The sequence below is a fragment of the Engystomops pustulosus genome, chromosome 3 (assembly GCF_040894005.1).
Source record: "Engystomops pustulosus chromosome 3, aEngPut4.maternal, whole genome shotgun sequence".
Lineage (NCBI taxonomy): Eukaryota > Metazoa > Chordata > Amphibia > Anura > Leptodactylidae > Engystomops > Engystomops pustulosus.
The window spans coordinates 168,811,189-168,831,648 of record NC_092413.1 but is presented as its reverse complement, the minus strand read 5'-3'; the positions used below and the strand labels follow the sequence as shown (position 1 = coordinate 168,831,648).

The 20,460-nt window shown below is 40.0% G+C and overlaps 1 protein-coding gene across 5 annotated transcripts in view; it reads right to left on the bottom strand.

Annotated features, from left to right (window-relative positions):
* The window catches only part of VEPH1 (ventricular zone expressed PH domain containing 1), a 203,164-nt gene that overhangs the window by 97,651 nt on the left and 85,053 nt on the right, over positions 1–20,460 (bottom strand). The gene's annotated exons all lie outside the window — the stretch shown is intronic.

The following is a 20,460-nucleotide window of genomic DNA, read 5'->3' as shown; positions in this document are numbered from 1 at the left end:
TCCCTGACCTAAAACTTGCCTGCTGTCTCTGTACCTCGCCTTGGCTGCCACCACGGACAAAGTCGCACCTGTGGAACGACCTGGTGGCACCATGCCACAGCAAGTCCAACCCACTTTGCGGAGGGCTCTGGTGCCACCAGGGTGCCACTTAGATTCCGGTCCCATGTGTCGGCTTGTGTCATCGTCCGTGGTGGACCAGGGGGGCCACTACCCCTGAAGCCTGACAGCTTCCTCACACAAACTGAAAGTTCCCCCAATGCGCCCCCATGGTCCATGTAGCTAATAAATAAGAAGCTGTTTTCCAGGTTGTCCAGTTTCTTACAATGGAAAGCACAGGGTCACCAGGGGTTTACTCCCTTGACTAATGAAATGTTGACTAATTTTAAGGATCAGCAGTTTTAGAGATATCACTGAGGTGCATGTACTTCTATTTTCCTCTGATTTGATAACAAACAGTGGTATACTCCATCACACTCCATCTGTTTTGCAGTATTTTTCCTTAGCAGCATTGCTACATGGAGAGATTGTCCCTGTACCTTAGGTTTGTAATGGAAGCTAAACAACCATGCAGAGTTTGTGTAAGTCTAATAATGGAGACACGCAGGCTTTCTGTACAGCTGTACGGTGGTTTATTAATAAAGTTTCATAATAGTATATCATGTGAAATGCTAATATAAAATGTTCAATTGTTAATATACCTGTTTCCCAGAGGTTGCATTACCGCCTGTACAAGCGTCAAAGATTGTACAGGAAATTTTACTCCATCAAAAAAGGATAAATCCACATGGGACTTCTTGTCTTCCTCCCTTAGTCCTGCCCACAAACTGCAGCCACTTTAATGCTGCAGCTCACGGCCATAATGAAAAGTCATGTGACTGGAGTCCAGTAATACTGTACAGACAGCTATTGATCCGGTCACATGACCAAACACTACATGACAGAAGCCACATACACTGCTAGAGCTGTACCTCTCCCTATTCTGCACCATTCAAGGAGGGAGAGGCTCCCAGCTCTCATTTCTGCCGAGATCGCACAACACAGTGCAGACGCTGTGCTTCCTCTCCTGCCTCCTCCTCCCGTTATTAGCTCTAAAGTCCAGACACCTTCATTGATATCCTGTGGAAATTTTGATCTGTTGAGAGACTTCTGCCTCCACCACAGGGAGTAAGTGTATAGAAACATAGATAGAAGTGTGCTGTATTAGTGCATCATATGTATTGGATATATGTATGTGTGCTCTGTAGGAGAATCATATGTATTGTAGGTATGTGTGTGCACAGTATAGTGTGTCATATGTATTATATGTATTTATGTGTGTGCAGTATTAGGCGCATCAGCGCCGGCTTTCACGTGACAGAAATGGGGGGGGGGCGTTGCCGTCTGAAAATCCGTCGGATTTGGAAAAACGCTGAATTTTTTAAAAAAATTGTGTTGCATGAATAGCACTCCAGGACGAATAAGGTGAACTCTTAGTGGATAACGGGCATACAACCTTAGTGAATCCAGGCAAGCTCCGAATCAACATCGGACAACGCGCCGCGGGATCGCGAATGGACCGGGTAAGTAAATGTGCCCCATTGTGTTTTCATACGCGCATAAAAGTTTATTAATATTGTAAGCAGTTTGTGTTGGGGGTAAGCACTTTTCTAAGACCCACCTAGTAAACAAAGAGCCTAGAAACTGCCCTGCCTGGTCTGGTGCCCTGATTGTACAACACTGCATGGTCTGGTGCCCTGATTGTACAACACTGCTTGGTCTGGTGCCCTGACTGTACAACACTGCATGGTCTGGTGCCCTGATTGTACAACACTGCCTGGTCTGGTGCCCTGATTGTACAACACTGCCTGGTCTGGTGCCCTGATTGTACAACACTGCATGGTCTGGTGCCCTGATTGTACAACACTGCCTGGTCTGGTGCCCTGATTGTACAACACTGCCTGGTCTGGTGCCCTGATTGTACAACACTGCCTGGTCTGGTGCCCTGATTGTACAACACTGCCTGGTCTGGTGCCCTGATTGTACAACACTGCCTGGTCTGGTGCCCTGATTGTACAACACTGCCTGGTCTGGTGGTCTGATTGTACAACACTGCCTGGTCTGGTGGTCTGATTGTACAACACTGCCTGGTCTGGTGGTCTGATTGTACAACACTGCCTGGTCTGGTGGCCTGATTATACAATACTGCCTGTTCTGAGGGACATGCGGAGTACAACAGTGCCAACACTGGGGGCCTCCAGCATATACCACTGCCCGGTAGCTGGTCTGTAGGTCTATATCTACTACCATTTTTACCTCCTATGGAATATTTCTTTTACTTAAAATATAATACTTCTCCTCAGCTAAAAATGCAAAAATGATAAGAGGAGTATTTTTACTTTAATTTATTTTCTGTAACCTCTGGTGGTTCCCTTCTTTTACTCTTTAATGGTGCCATTTTCCCAAATTCCAGGCTTATTTCCTGTAAAATGGTCACCAATTTCTCATGCTATTCTAGTCTGGGACATTTCCCCTTGATGAAGCAGCGGAGAGTCTCTCTAAGGCACCACATCAGATTTTGTCATGATTTTGTTTGGAACCTGTCAGTGTGACATGCATAGTGTGTAGAAGTGCTCATGTTGATATAATCAATTCCAGTATTTTATCCAATATACATGGTTAAATTTATGTTATGGTAATATGTCAGTGATATATATGATCCTGAAATGTGATGCATTACAATGACCCTAGTTCTAGCCAACTCATGTGCAACCCATTTCACACCGCATTCCTTTCCTGCTGCTCTGCTGACGCATTCGCAAACAAGGACGTGGTCCAGTCTTTCTCAGGTGATAAGACGCTTTCCTGGGGGCATTGTTTTACAGATATTACAATTGACATCTCTGCATTTTCATCCCCACTAGGTACATGGTCTTCATTAGTAATAAATTCTTTATAAGAGGAAACAGCCTACATTTTACAATATTCATGGCATTGTGTAATGTATGTGAATAAAAATCAGTTCAAAGGATTCTCTTTTCTCTGCTTTGGAAATCCCTTTTCCATGGAAAAAACCCTTAACAATAAGCTCATCACAGTAACTGGAACCCCAGCAACTGTGGAGGAAACCACCACAGGGGAAATGTGATATAACACAATTTGTATTGATGGTAATGGTTTTTATGTGGACTGTATGGACTGTAACCATACTTTGCTCTGACAAATAAACAAGACTCTATATTTAAGATAAGCCAAATGTAATCAAAGCTGCGTTGTAAAATAGATTTAATGTTGTTGATAAATGTACCAAATCCATATTAACCTTTTTTTGCAAAGCTTTCAATCCCAACAATCCCCTTACCAGCTACGTATCTATGTATCTGTAATACTTTATTGATCATATTTGACTGAATGTGCTCAAAAACTCCATTCCTTTGATTTGACGTTTGCCTCGCTCTAGGATTCACACCTATTGCTAGAAACAATGAGAAGTTCACATACCTATACAAAATTACACAACATTCCCAATATATGGAGAGTGGGTTGTAAATTTGCTTGGGGCTAATCCAACGGTGTTATTTGAGTTAGGCATTGCAAAGCACAAGGGGGTGAGTCAGAGAATTGTCCAAATACAAGCCAAATATTAGGATGGGCAACTACAGTTCAAAGTCAGATCAAGCTTGACATCACCAAGAAATAAGATTAAAACCATTGGAATTTTATAACAATTCCAGAGTGTGGAAGATAGGAATCTGGTAGCAGCAGAGCCCAACACAAGATATAAATACCATACATACTCGAGTATAAGCCTAGTTTTTAAGCACAAAAAAATGTGCTGAAACCCCAAACTCGGCTTATACTCTGGTAAAAAAAAATCTATGTTTTGCCAGGTAATTGTGGTAAAATTAGGGGCCTCAGCTTATACTTGGGTCGGCTTATACTCGAGTATATACGGTACCAAAAAAAGAAAACCCAATACTAGGTAAACAGCTCCTATTACCAATCAGAAACATCAAATACCAATAGAAGTATATAGGGCCCAATATATTCTTATCAATAAATCATACTCAGTACTGCACAATTCAATGAAATCATTATACAAACTTTATTAACTGGCCATCAAAAAAATATATTAAAAACACACAATAAAATCCACAAGAACAAAGATGTGGCGATGGTCACCAGGGTTTCAATGCATAGCAAGCATATGCATAAGTATCAAAGACCACAATGTATCCAATTTCGGTTGTAAACAATCATATTAGCCACCAGGGTGTTGCATGATACCAAAATTGTCAAACCAATGGAATAGGACCACCACCACAGTACCCCGACGTACGTTTCGCCGTCACTTCATCCAGGAAGATATAAACCCATAACAAGCAAAATCCAGCTCACCACTCAGACGAGATGTTCCCAGCACACGGACACAAAAAGATCCCCCGTAGACTCAGGGCAATGGCAAACTTGTAGAAAGACCAGCGCTTCAGGAGACAATTGCAGTATAAAAATATATGTTTAAGGTACTGTTTCCTTTTCATGTGTGTGTACCTATTTGTATTTAATATAATGGGGCACATTTATTTACAGGGTCACCGGAGTTCACTGAAAGTACATTTTCCGTCTATAATGCAGCCTGCGGCAATTCACTAAGATTGCGCACCTGAAATCATGAATGTGTTGCTTCCCTGCACAGGTCTGAAAGAGTTCACCATCTTTTTTTGTGGTGCATTTTAAACATAGGGCATGCAACACAATTCAAAAGTTACATTTGTGTCATACGGATGCCAGTGCAGCTGTGTAAAAAGGGTCACGTGCGCCACAATCCCAACGCACACACTTCCTAAATACCTGTACAAACCGTTTTAGCCCTGAAAAAGGTGCACAGTCCAAAAAAGTGTGCAGCTCGACCCTTAGTAAATGAGCCCCAATGATTACATCTAGGATACATATCACACAGATTTACATGGACAATATCTTTTACATCTTTGTACAAATGGTACTATGCAAAAAGCTAGAGATGGCACAATACAGATCCAAATAGGAAAGAAAATAAATCTGCGTAAATAAAAAAAAAATTGGCAACTAGGAAAAATGTACTTCCTGTGTTGTAATATCATAACCCTGTTTTCCATTGTGGTAACTATTTTTTTGGCTCTCATACAGATTTCAAAGAGGGGGTAGTGTTAATGGTGAACACATGGGCTGACTTGGCTGAACGTACACATTCCCTATAGCTGTGCAATAATGTGACATTTTATACACACATATTTTTTTTTATCATTTAATGTTGAAATGAAGAAGACATAAACAACTGCACATACTGTATGATATCAAATATTGTGGTTCCAAAACCAAATGGATGAGAATATTTACAAAAATAACGGAAATATTTATTTAAACCAGTGACATTTATTAAAAAAATTTTTTATATTTAGTTACATTTTTACTTTAGATGATTCAGAAAAAAAGAAGGAACACTCTATTACCATAGGAAACATTCATTCTGTGCCCTTATTACTGGCCTTTTCATCCTTCTTCTCACTCCCCCATGGCTTCACCGAGGCTTCACTTATGTTTCCTACATTTCCCAGTAAAGTTCAGTTTCTGCTTTGGAGTGAAATACCCGCTATGTACCTTCTATTGAACTGCCTACCAGTCCTGCATTAGTACACTATAATTTTTTTTTATTTTTCTATATACTGTGTATTATCTTGAGGTATGTATTAAATTGTTATTTTGTCAGCTGAAAGGTATAAAGAGGGAACCTAAAGGGCATTTACAAAATATAAAATAAACGTTTAAAAATGTATATACATTACATTACATTACATGGTGCTATTTAAAAGAAGCCCAGCAAAAATAAGCCTCTGTAGTCAGTGAATAAGTTAAAAAAGGTAATGGCTAATGCAACCATCACCAAGGCACAAAAGAACTGTTAGGTGCCATAATGGGTGAGGTAATAGGGATGGGGGTGAAATTAATCCATCTGTTATTGTTCTGTGCCTGATCTCCTGCTGGATATTATAATCTCTGTATGTATTACTTTTGTATAAAAAAAAATAAGGTTATAGCTTTTGGCGGGCATTAAGTATAAAATTATTAAGTATTAAAGTATTAAATATAAAACATAGAAACCCAACAATAAAATAAAAATAAGAGCTTGTGGGAAAGAGGTACGGTAATTCAAAGGGATTTATGTAAAATTTATGTAAGCAGTCCTCACTGATACTTATATAGGGAAATAGTCATAAGAAGCATATTTGTAAATAAGATTTCTCTAAAATCTGTGTCTGTGTCCATATGTATGGCTACACCGAGAAGGCCTTTGATAGAGTTAATTTGTCCTACATGTCCAAAGTCCTTTGTTCATTTGGTAATCGAACCAAAATGTTTTGCTGGATTAGTTCTCTCTACTCCAGCCCCTCGGCTTCTGTCCGAGTGAATAGGACTCTCTCAGATAGCTTTGAGATAAGAAATGGTACCAGACAGGGCTGCTCTTTGTCTCCTTTACTTTTTGTCCTCTCCCTAGAGCCATTTCTCTGGCATATACAAGCCAATCAAGACATTTCCGGGATAAAAGTACAGGGAGTTAAACAAAATAGCCGATGACCTTCTGTTTTTTTTACCAACCCCCAGATTTCCCTCTCCAACTTAATGAAGTAAATACACACTTTGCTCAGTTATCACACTTCCGCATCAATTGGTCCAAATCTGAAGTACTAAATGTCTTTCCCTCCGAAATTCTCAAGGAAACGTTGAGAGGGTCATTTAATTTTAAGTGGGCATCTTAGAGCATCACCTACCTGGGGACCCAGCTGACAGCAGACCTATCCAAGCTTTACATACTTAACTTCCTTCTGATGCTTAAAAGATTACAGGAGGACTGCTCCAGATGGACCAAAGGCATTTTTTCGTGGTTTGGTAGATGCAGCATATTCATAATGAATGTACTCCCACGTTTCCTCTACCTTTTCCAATCACTCCCTATCAAATTACCAAAAACTTATTTCCGCTCCCTGCATGCCATCCAGCATCAATTTACCGGGTCTGGTAAACCCGCTATAATCAAGTGTACCACCCTATATCGCCCAAAGATTTCTGGGGTATTGGATTGCCACATGGCTGCACACCTAGCCAGAGCTATGGATTGGTGCTGTAACGTTGACCTAAAGTCTGGAGCAGTCCGCCACGATGATCCCATTGCAGGTACTCCATTAGACAATACAATGGTCAGCACAACCTGTAGTACAACTGAGCTGGTGCAATGGAGTATATCAACAATACAACAAGAAAAACAGAATGCACCAAAACTGCTCAACTATCACAATCAAGCAAATTTTATTTGAATCCAAACAGAAGCGAAAAATAACACATACATTTAAAAACATTTAAAACATGTAATATACACGAAATGCGACTGGAGACCGTGGTGTGGGTCCACACAGTGCTACCACCTGCAAAAACACTCAGTGGTAAAAAAGTATACCTACCATACAGAATCCGAACAAAATGTATGTTGGTAAGATGTTTATAGCCAGTAAAAAGTCCCAGAGCACGTTTGAAAGATTTGTACAGAAAGAGGTAAACCAAGGCACAAAATTGCTGGTTACCCGGTAAAGTGCTGAAAGGCAGGCATACAGGTGGAGGAAAAAGCAGGGTTATGAGGCTCCCTACACGTTTCGTCGCACTAGGCAACTTCCTCAGGGGTATGTAGCCCCAGTTGGAGACACTCACCTTAAATACAGCAGCCAACCATTCAACCCACAGGCGCGGCGTTTGATAACAATGACTGCGCATGACCGGAAGTATGGTACTGCCATGGCTGTCTGCAGAGAGTAGCTCAGCTCTAAAAACGCACCCCATGATTATTCCAACTGTCTTCCATTGCCAGCTAGAGACAGTCAGGGAAAGATTACAGCTCAAACACTCCCCACTGACACCAATTTTGGGACATCCCGACTTTAGTCCAGGATATGAGGACATAGTATTTAACCAATGGAGCCGAACATTTTAGTAGGGTCTCCGCCTGGTTGACGACTCAACAACTCCTGGAACTAACAGATCCATGCCCCCTAGGAGCGTGTAAAGCTCAACAGCTATGGAACTACTTGACCTCCCTCCCTCCCTCCCTGCTCTCAATTCTCCATAAACCAACCTCATTTGAAAGCCTTTGTTCCAATAGGGGGGGCTATACGACACATGCTCTTCTCCTCCTATTCGTGTCTCTTATTGGTTCCTGATGACCCTGGCCCACAATACTTGACACAATGGGAATATTTCACTCACACCTGAACAGAGATCATGCATTTTTTTATTTTGCCACAGCACCTCAATTAATTCAAGCTACCAAGAGGCAGGGTATAAGCTCATGGCCAGGTGGTATAGGGTCCCTACCCGGTTACACACCATCTTTCCGCTGGTACCCCCTACGTACTGGAGATGCGGAGAGGAGGAAGGATCTTTCTTCCATATGTTCTGGTCATGTCGGATTGTTGCTCCTTTCTGGCAGGAATTGCAACATTTCATCTCCTTGGTCTGTGGAGACTCTGTGAGACTGGATCCTCCTCAACTCATCATTCACCACTGTGACATCTCAAAGCGGACATACAAAAGATCTCTACTACGCTTTTTAATATTAGCGGCCTGATCTTGCATCCAAATACTTTGGAAACAAAACACTCCTCCAACAATAACCATGTGGATCAATAAGGTAAATGAGATCATGCGTATGGAAGATCTTACATCCTCCTTGCATGGTTCATATGCAAGGTTTACAAAAACCTGGCAGCCGTGGATCCTCTTCCAACAATCTGCCGAATACAGACAATCCATTTAATGTTTTAGAAAGGCCTCTTTCCCAGCCTTCTTTGGCTGTTCTTCGTGCCCCCCCAACCTAGACGTCCCCATCCCCTAGATCACCCTCTCGTTCTACCCTCCATTCTTTCCCCCCTTACCCTGCTACCCCTGTGACCCTCCATAATATTAATATTTCCCTAGGGAGCACCTTATGGGCACTCCACTGAGTCATTGTGTCATTATATCTATATTTGACCTGTCTGTAATGTGGAATGGACTGCGTTCCTGTTCTTCTGTTTGTACTCTGGCTACCAATTAAAACAAATTTACAAAAATAAATAAATAAATAAATATGGCTACTTCACTTAAAACATTTCCATGTACCCCTACTACAATCTTTGAAGTCATTTCTGAGTTCGCTTTAGTATAGCCAAGAGTGCTGTGATTGAAGATTTTGTGTGGCTAAACTGATTTGGACCCCTGCAGGAAATTATTGGGATTCACCACAGGAAATTTGTAGGTCATTGCATTTATATTTTATCTAGGTTAAAGCTATTACATTAAGGATAACACATATAGAAACAGTAAAGGTCAGGGTCATAACACAAGTTACAGAGCTGAAGAAGTAACTAATGTATAGCAAAAGCTATGTACTTCAGTATATATACCTTTATATGTCACCTCTTTTATATATTTTATAATATATATATATATCTTCTCTGTTGTAAATCTTATATTTATATTGTTGTATTTGGTAACCCTAACTCTTGCTTCTGGTTTAAGTCCGGCTCACTCTGACCAAACTACTGGTTAAAGTCCGGGTTTGGGTTCGGGAACCCAAACCTGCAATGTTTGGCACAGATCCAAACATTGTATTTCGGGCTGCTCATCATTATATTTTAATTCTTTGGTTCTTAGGATCTATGGACCATCTCTGGTCAGGAACATGTCTGGTGTATGGATGCACAGAACACTGCTGGATCAGCTCCAGGTGAGTATAATGGAAAACAGGAAGTGAGGTTCTAGCACCAATAGGATTAAAAATTCCAATGGGAATTTCAAATTGGAGTCTTGCTATCCAACGATTAAATGTTAAATTGGATTTACTTTGAGAAATATGTGATTGTATTATTCTTGTTATCTCTTGCTTCTCTTGTGTCTATGTTATCTTTTCATGTTAATTTTCTCTAAGGATTACTTATTGTACCTTTACCGGAACACAGTGATTGACAGCTCTCAATGTATAGAAGCTCATTCTGGGAACCCTCTTAATCACAGATGGAGAAGCAAGAATAGCATTTTTTTCAAGATGGTGGTAAATGTATATTATTTTGAAACAGTCTCTTCCACTCTCATAGCAATTTTGTAAACCAGACAGCAGTTTGATAAATTGTGATGAACTTTCCTGTCTCCTGCAATTAGTACAGGTCATAACCAGCCTCTCCACTTATCTTCTTCGTAACCTCAATGTTACGTCCTGCTCCTTACTACGTGGCTGCACAGTATCATTGAGTCCAAAATGCATAAATGCACAGCTGCTCCTAATTTCAAGACAGGATTTCTAAATGGTCTGCCAGTATGTTATAGACATTTCTCCAAGTACCCTACTAAAAGTCCAAACTGAAGACCAGCAGCTGACATTTTCAGTTTTAGATGATATATTAAGCACAAGGACATTTACTGTATTACTTTTCTAAGTATTTATATATTGAGTAATTCCCAATAGACTGTCTATTCAAAATGAATTCTTAAAATACCTAAACTGCCCATTCCATCATAATAAAAAGAGAGACCACTTGTGCAGTCAATGAAAAACATATGAGTTGTAACTTCTACCATATGTAAAAAAAGACCTCTTGAGTGCAGGAAAAGTTAGATAATTTCATTCAGGCGTTAATAAATATGATCCGAGCGGTAGAGTTTGGCATCCATGTTTACACTCCTGTTCCTCTGGATGATTAAAATGATCAGTGGAAATTCCATCTGAATCAACATTTTCCAAAGAGAACAATTGGGCAATTTATCAAGATTTGTAAAATTTACCATTAAAAATAAAACTTTATTGGTAAAACTATTTGTTTAAAGTTTTCTCTGCATTTCGTTTGGAAAATATTTATTTTTTGGTGGAATAGGATACAGACATAAATACTGCAATGCTGGTGTAGGGGAACAGACGGGAAAGGCCTAATTGCCCTGCCTATCCCTAAGTGTGGAAGGATACAACTGGATGACATTCCCTTCCTGTGCCAAAGTGCAAACACGTATACAAAAGACACAGAGAAAAAGACTAGACAATACAAAAATCTTTTAAATTCAGGTCAGAACTGAAGGGACAATGGAGTATAAAATGGATAGTTAGAAAATCAGGCAAGGGGTCAAAGATACCAAAATACAGAAGTCAAAATGAACATAAGCTGGTTAAATTTAGGACTATAGTAGGCAAATAGCACTAGTCCAGAAAACCTGAGCCCCAGTTCAGTAGATAATTGGATCAATTCTCTGACACCAGACTGGGCAGGAATGAGAGTGGGGAGAGATCCTGTTTATCACTGCGGATTAATTGTACTAGAGTAGAGTTCACAGGAGAAAATTGATCAAGGCTGCTAGAAAACGAGTCCAGTGTTCCACCTAGCAAAAACAGAATGGAACAAAATGACACAGCACATCCTAAGCTGTTATTTATGGACAGAGCATTGGCACAGAAGCCTGAACGGACACAGATGTTACAAATACACCATTTTTGTTATGTAAATTAGCTCTACTTGAGAAGGAACTATCTTTCTAGTTCCAACCTCAGGTAACTCCCTTGGCAGGTCAATGTCTGACCAATTAAGAGTTGTAGAATAATGTCTATGTTTTTCCTTTGATTCTCTATCTTTTAGATTCTTCTTTTACCTCCTCTCCATAGACTTATAGGCATATGAAATGTGCTCCTACACTGAGCCTCCATCTTGAGCTATCAATATGGATTCAGCAAAGATTTTAAATTAAGAGAAAAGTTCAAACAGGACCTTATAGATCAATATGGGACCCTAAAACAACTCATTATGGACCTGTGGTTTAGTGTCCCATAGAAATTCCTACATGGTGATTTGGAAAACTTACACAGAGCCACGTGTCAACTAGCAAACAAATTTTTATTCTTTATACATGCATATGTAACAACTTATCAAGCAAAATATAAAAACAATTAAAAAGGTCAACAGCAGAAAAGCTGTGACCCTATAGCAGAAAACGCAGAAGGAACAGGAGCACCTGATAATGCTATTGTCCTCCTTTAGAGCCCAGTAATGAGCACCATCCTCAGCCCAAAAAAAAACAATACAGAGGATATATGAATGAGCGGTATACACATGAGGGTAGGTAGATAACTGCTGGTAAAAAAACAAAATAATCAAAAGTACATTCCATGCAACAAAGAGAATACCAAATGCAATGGATCCATATCTAATTGAATCACCACACTGACCAGTATTCTGAAAAAGTGGAGAGAAATAAACCTACAATGTGTGAAATAATTACCGGATGGGCAGGACGGTGGACAAGACCAGGGCTTCTTGAGCCCTGGTCTTGTAGGTTTATTTCTCTCCACTCTCTCTGCTGTTTACCTTTTTTATAGTTTTTATATTTTGCTTGATGAGTTGTTACATATGCATGTATAAAGAATAAAAATTTGTTTGCTACTTTTTTCAGTTTTCAGTTTGATGTTTGTACATGTGTCTAGCGAGACATATCATTATTGTCTAGCTTGGTCCCCATTTCTTTGAGTGTACATGGTGATTTGGGACACTAAACCACCGACCCACAAGGTTTAGTCTCACTAACTGGTTCCCTTTAAGAGGAGGAAAATAGACTAAAACTATTAGAGAAAAAAGTGCTCCCCAGACTACAGACCTGTAAGTTCAACATTAGTTGTGGTGAAAATATTTGAGGGATTCCTAAGAGATGCAATTGTGGAGTATCTGAATGCACATAATCTTTTAACAGCATAAGCTTGGGTACATGAGGGATTGGTCCTGTCTCACGAGGTCAGGATCTTTTGAGGAGTTTTTAGTAGTAGCAGCAGCCAATGCAATGTCAGCACTTTATGGCACATGATGGACAAGGCAGAAGATGTCAATTTTATCTTTTATTTTCTCCTTGTCTTAATTTTGTTACTTATGCATTATGACCTTAACTCCTTTATGATCGCTGTAAAAACCTAAGGGTACTTCTTCTGAAGTACCAACATAGAATGAAGATTGCTGGACCTAGCATCCTGCAAATGCTAGTGCCGTGCTGTGTCATCAAAGCTTAGACTCAGCACTAACAACCGGGACCAGAAAAACTGCAATCCCAGGTGTTTAACCCTTTTACACACCACGGTCACGCATGACTGCAGCTTGTAAGTGTATTCCCCCTGGATCGAACCCCTCTGTGAGCTTACCGGGTGATCTGATCCATCCTGTGACAGCCACGTGATTTGGTTTGTGCAGAGGATTTCATCATTTAATTCATTGTGAAAGTTTAATTTGTGTCCTAAATAAATGTATTTTCTAAATTTCACTTCCACTTTGATTTTACTTCTGTGAAACACTCAAAGGGTGAATAAACATAATAGAAGTTGTTTTACTTATGTAGTGTTGTGTAGTTTGGTAGTGGAGTATTCTATGGGGTTTTACTATTATTTAGGCCTTTCACTTGAAAGCTGAATTTTCCCTCCAAACATAAGTCTTGGCGATTGTCAGGATCAGTGGATCCTCCGGACCACCGCGGGAGGTGGAACTAGCCAACACCTGGGACCGGGTCTAGCGGCACCTGGTATTCACCAGAGCCCGCCGCAAAGTGGGTTGGACTTGCTGCGGCAGGATACCACCAGGTCGTTCCCAGGTGCGACTAGCCCGCTGTGGCAGCCGAGGTTGAGGTACCTTAGCAGATGACAATCTTGTAGTCAGGTCCAGGCACAGGGCAGACGGCAGAGATGCAAAGTCAAGTCCAAGTCCGGGGTCAGCAACAGGAGGTCCAGGCAGGTGGGAACGGGAACACAGGCACACAGAACACAGCAACACGGAGGAACTTGGGTAACATGGCAACACAGACTCAGGAGCGAGGACACACAGGAACGCAGGAATACACAGGAACGCAGGAATACACAGGAACGCAGGAATACTCTCTTGGAAGCTTTCTCTAAGGCTATGAGGCACAAAGATCCAGCAAGGCAGGAAGGGAGGTGCCGGATTATAAGGTGGAAGTGTTCAGCCAACACACCAATCAGCGGTGCGCTGGCCCTTTAAATTTTCTGCAACCAGCGCACGCGCCCTAGGAGGCGGGGAAGCGCGCGCATGGCAGTCCGATGGAGATCAGGAGCCGGAACAGGTGAGTCTGGGGAAGCGGGCACCACGGGAGTACTAGTAGTAGCACGGGTGCGACCGCGATCCGAGACAGGGATCGCGGGAGCACCCTTGACAGCGATTTTCATGAAAATAAGAAAAATCAAAGCTAAATTATGAGGACACTGAAAAAATAACTGTCATCATAAAGCAGACATTCCCGAAATGTTAGTTCTCAAGCTTTTTGGGTTGCCTGGAAAGCAGAACATTTCAAACTTTGAAAATGGAGAATTTTTCCAAACTTTTGCTGAATTTTCATTTTTTTCAGAACGAAACACAAAACTTATCAGTTAAATTTTTACAACTAACATAAAGTACAATGTAAATGCTTATGTTTTTAAGATCAGGCAACTTACTGGCTGTCAGTTTATAGTAACTAAGGGGCAAATACATTTCACACAATGTCATTTGGTAGTGGATACATTTTCTTCAATTAATTAAAGTGATTAAAGCTGTATATGATGAATACATGTTCCGTATGTTGTGTTGCGAATCCACCAATACATTGTAACAGAACCAAGATTTTGTCTACATGTGTGATTGTTATACATATGTGCAGACCCTTAAAGGGGTATTCCGGTCTGGGCATTCACATCCAGATTCATTAATCTGCCACATATAAACATTTCTTCAATTGGATGTTATTTTTAAAAAAATTACCTGTGTGAAGATAATTTCTCATAAATGTAGTGATATTATCCCTTAGAAACAAGACTGTGTCCCTGGATAGGGCAACCTCTGCTGCAGGGATTACACAAAGAAATAAAAGTTTTTTGTATATGAAATGTTCGGGAGTTACTGCATGTCCCACAGCCGTTCTGTGGTAATAATTGCTGAAGCCATGGACTCAATGGCGCATGTCTGACCACTGCTGCCAAAATGTCAGGTGGTCATATCCGAGGAAGCTATCTCGTTTCTAATGGACAGCATGGCTACATTTCTGAGAAATTATCTTCACACAGAAACATTTTTTTTAATAACATCCAATTGAAGAAATGCTTACATATGGCAGATGAATTAAATTAAATTTAAATGCCCAGATGAGAATACCCCTTTAATTATCTGCTGAACTAGGTTGGAAGAACATCAAGTAAAAAGTAGTTATCAGCATATATCCTTGTAGGAAAAAGATAAAGGCATTCATTCATATAAAATTGCTTAATTTGGAAATGTTTATAGGAGTCAGGAAAATATATAAGAAGAAAGGCCGATCTCTACAAAGAAAGAAAACAAACACATCTGTAAGACAACATGCAGCAAAACTCACACACTTAATAGAGAACAGATTGTCTAATGGTAAGAAAAATGCAAAATATACAACTATGTTCCAGCAAATCAGGGAAGAATACATATATTATTCTATAGGTTATATAAAAGAGGATTTTCATGAATGTGGGGCTTGGGAAAAAGAAATGAACACATACTTATATGGCTCCACCTTCCATTTCCTGCAGTTTAGTACCTCATATCCAACCAGGTGTTTGTGGGTGGTAATGGGGACCAACTTCATAAAAATTTGAACAGCACAGGAATTGAAGTCCCTTGGAAAACCGGAGGTGAGATCCTGTTTCCGGGGAGGCCAATCACTGAATGAACTGGATCCCATGACCCCCACCGGAACTTCTGGTGGAGTATAAAGTAGGAAACAGGGGGTATTCTAGTTACCCAGAAGGCAGAGTAGAGAATTATGTGCTATTTTATTTCTTAAGACAGCCTGACTGTTGATTTCTATTCAGACTTATATTATTTGTAAGTGCCCTTTCTGTTCTAAAACCTTGGATTTTTTATATACATCCCCCTTTGCAATGTTCAACAGATATCACCAATGTACCGTAACATTTAGCTACTGATACAAGTTTACTTCAAATGGATAGTTGATATCTCCTGATATTACTTGATATTGCCAAGTTACCAAAATTCAAAACCAGATTCTTCTGCTTTTGCTTTTATTGGTAATACAGTCCTCTAAGATACTGTCATTAAAGGGATAAAAATAAGGACCACGGTTCATCAGGTTTAAAGATTATCTGCTGTTAAGATCTACAACTATTGAACTACTGAGGATCTTTGCATACATGGAAAATTTTAGGATAAATATATATTAGTCATTTAGAAGGAGGAATTTTTTAAGACTGGATTTATGAATACCTTGCTGACGGTCTAATACCCAAATTTAATAAGAGGCTCTGGCCTCTTTGTAGATCGGGAGCAGGGTGGGGTGTGCGGGTCAGTTTTCAGATTATCCAAAAAAACTATATATATTAACAAACCAACAGTACAATCTGAAAAGAGGGGGAAAAAAGCATCATGTTAAGCACACTAACCTAAACTTTTTCCCTAGAGAGGTAAATTTGTGGATTGCATCTACTATGTACAACTGGGTTTGCATACAGTGACTTACGAGCAACTCTGGCTGGCGTGCAATGTCACGAGGGCAGCTGTGGATGGTTTGTATAGATATAGGAGTGAGTGTCTCTGGCACATATTGCTATATGCATATCAATGACTAGCACATACCCTTATCCAGGTATTAATGATATGCACATACTCATAGGCACACCATGAATGACATATTGGGGGAGATTCATAATGCCCCACGGAGAAGGCACATAAATCTCCCCCTCCCTATTAGTTACCTGGCTTTTCTGAACGGAACATTACTTTGGGAGTGTTGGGACAGGGGTCGGGGGCAGGAATGAGCACAAGCGAGGGACAGGTAGGCATGAATGGCAGACACTACAGCAGAAAACCTGGTCTTTGGTCTGAACTGGTGGAGTTTGAGCCTGATCTACTAAGAGGCTGGAAACTCTTAGTAGATATGGGCGCTGGAACATCGGTGAGGGGAATTTTAAGGCTGGCATTTAATTAATCCCCCCCCCCCCATTGTGTAGTGGGAAAGCATGTTGCTGGCATATATATAGTTATGTCGGCACTTGTGCCTACTGCATTCTTCTATGGCAGTGATGGCAAACCTTTTAGAGCCTCAGTGCCCGAACTTCAACCAAAAGCCACGTATTTATTGCAAAGTGCCAGCACAGTAATTTAAGCAGTAATTTATTTCTCCTTGTTCATTGACAACTTTCAATTTTTCAGCCTCCTAAAGACACCAACCCAGTTGAAAGGAGGAGGGCAAATTCACCTATCATTGTAGGAAGATTCTGCAGGCAGATTCTTTGAGTCCTGTCTGGTGAACTTCATTCTGGGGTGAGGGCCTGGGTGCCCACAGAGAGGGCTCCGAGTGCTGCCTCCGGCACCCGTGCCATAGGTTCGACCACCACTGTTCTATGGGCACTATCTAGCAGCCTGACATTATACTTAGTAAACACTGTGTGTAATAGAGGGGTAAGAATTTTATTGGCAAACACCAGAAGGTCCTGGTGTAGATATGATGGCTGCACTCAACTTGCGCCTTTAAATCACAGAAAAATAGTGAAGTCGTAGCTGGTAGCTCACTTTAAAGCTCATGTGACTGTAGAACAGTCTTCCATGATAGATCAGTGTTATATAAATGTGCAAACCGAAGGAGCTTGGAAATTGATTGTGCTTTCAAGCGTGCCTCGTCCCCAAGGATGAGTTTCAGAAACAATTACATACTACTGTATACAATTCATAAAGACCATATGTACTTTTAGTCTAAGTGTTGAAAACACTCACATACATCTATATGTAGGTGGGAATGATGATTAACACTAAAAATATGATCAGCAGATTCAGAACAAAATTCTTTCTTACCTCAGTACTGTAAAATGCGTGGTACCTGAAATAGCATGTTTCGCCCCTTTTTCTTCGCAATCAGCAATATGTTCAAAGGAAATATTTGGCAATGACATTTTTCCATAATGACATTCATTACAGAGAGCTCATATCATATTTTGGTATTGAGATACAAAAATGCTGCTCCTTTACAACACATCAGTGAGAATGGAGATGGCTGTACATGTGTCATGTATGACTTCTCTGTTTTTCTATTCAATGTACTGTAAACTGGAAATAAATATGTTCTATTTGATTTTAGTTGTCACTGAGTATAAACACTTGGGGTAATCCTTGAAATAGATACAATTATATCTGTAATAATTGGCTTTAATCTGACTCCGTCATCAGATTTTATATCCAAAGGTAAGGTATGACATATCCTTCCCAACATTGCCTATTTTGCCTATGTTTGCCTCCAATTTAACTTTTTGCCCAAGATGAGTCACTTTAAAAAAAAAAAAGTTCAAATCATTTCCTTATAACACAAACAAAAATAAATAAACTTAAACATATTTGGTATTACCACATGCTAAAATGCTCGCTCTATCAAAATAGGAAAACAGTTATTCCCAGTGGTAAAACATGTGCCGTAAAATATCGCCCAAATGTCCAAATCAACACTTTTTCACAATTTCACAAAACCTGAACTTGAAAAAAAAGTGATCAAAAGGTTGTGCAGTCAAAAAAATGGTAGAAAAGAAAACAACCTCATGACCCTCAACACAGCTCCATACATCAAAGATTCTCCTACCAAGATATTTTCAGCGTGCAGCTACGAGAAACTGCGCACCCTCGTTTGCGACGCCTTAGTTCTGCCAATGCACAGTAGCTCCGGCTTCGGAGCTGAGAGCAAGCCACCGGCCTGCATTCTGCAAATGTGCAGAACTCCCGCTTCACGGATGAGGGTATGCAGCTTCTTATAGCTGGGCGCTGAAGATATCTGTGTAGGAGGATCAAGGAGGCTCCTGGGACGTGGAGTAGCCGCGTCATGTAGCCTGATCTCTGGCTACTCCATGAATTAGGTCAATGTTGGCAGCTGAAATGCCCCCCTGAGATCTGTGAACCTTAATACATCTGAAAAATTTCGGTGTGAAATTATGGCTTGATTCTTCACCGAGATTTTTTACTGTTTGTTACAGAGATTTAACGCTAAAAAATCGAAAACCAGTCAGACGATGGTATGCCAAAATCACTAATCAGTTCAGCTAATTCAATATGCCTCTCACCTTTTTTTAGAAACTTTAGATTTTTAATGCCTACTTCTATCCAATTTGAAAGATGAGTCACTAAGAAGGCTCTGTAACAATTCAATACCTATATCCTCTATGGATAGTATTACTTTTCCTCTAAAGGCCTTGTTGTACTTCCTCCAGGCTTGTAGTGTAGAGATAGTACTTGCTAAGATATCAATTTGTAAGTTCCCTATTTTTTTCCTCTGTTTTCCAGTAATTCAACAATTTTTAGGGCCTTTAGGCCATCTCTTATTCAATATGCATCCACTTCTCATATTGTTCCCCGACTGACCACCACTTTCTAATTGGCCCCAGAACAGCCGCGTCCTGGTAGCATACTAAATTAGGAAATCCATTGCCTCTCAATGGCTTCGGACAAAATAGTAAATTTTTAGAAATTCTTTACATTTAAATTGCCAAACGCAGTTAATCAAAGTCTGTATTTCCTATATTACGTGCTTACACAGTGGGAAGGGTATACATCTAAAGTTACCCAATATTATTTGAAGGATGTTCTGCTTTACAAAAAAAATCCAGTCAAGATGTAAAGGACTTTGATACATTTTTACACTTGAAGAGAGTAGTTGACTATTAATCTTCATTGTATATTTTAAGGTGAGTCCTAATTGAACTCCTAAATACAAAAAACTTTTTTTTTGCCCGTACAAATTTAAACCTTTTGTGAATTTCCTGTTCCAATATTGGGTATCCCTTAATAACCAGAACATGGCTTTTATTTTCATTAATTTAACAGTAAGACAAGGAGGAAAATTATTTTTTTGTGCTTCCAAGGCGTTTACAAAGTTGGTAAAGGAAATCACTATATTGTCCACATATTGCCCGATCTGGTGTTCTTACATTTTACTTTTAATTCCTTTTAGTTTAGAATCACTCCCTATTGATTGGGCAAAAAGTTTTATAAACAAATTAAACAGCAGGGATGACAGGGCCATTAGTTTGGTTGAATCTTTGACTATAGAAACCAATGCTTGCATCATAAGCAGATGACCAGTATTTAGTTCTTATGTAGTTTATCATTAAGGTGAAATGTTTTTATTCAAAAGGAGCAAATTTCAAAGAAAGGTAAATTTCCAAATGTACCAATATCTAAAGTCATAATCCCAAAATATGAGCTGCTGAACCCTTCACAAGATGTATAATCAAAGACTCAACTTTGTTTCACCACCTCCAGTTTCGACACAGGTGCAGTAGATCCAATGTAGGAAGGAAAGAATCTCCACAACTTTGTGTTCTAGGCGTTCTCGCTGTTATTTACACTGTTCTGTCTCCACAAAGATCTGGAGCAGTAGGTTCTCCCAGCGTGCTTC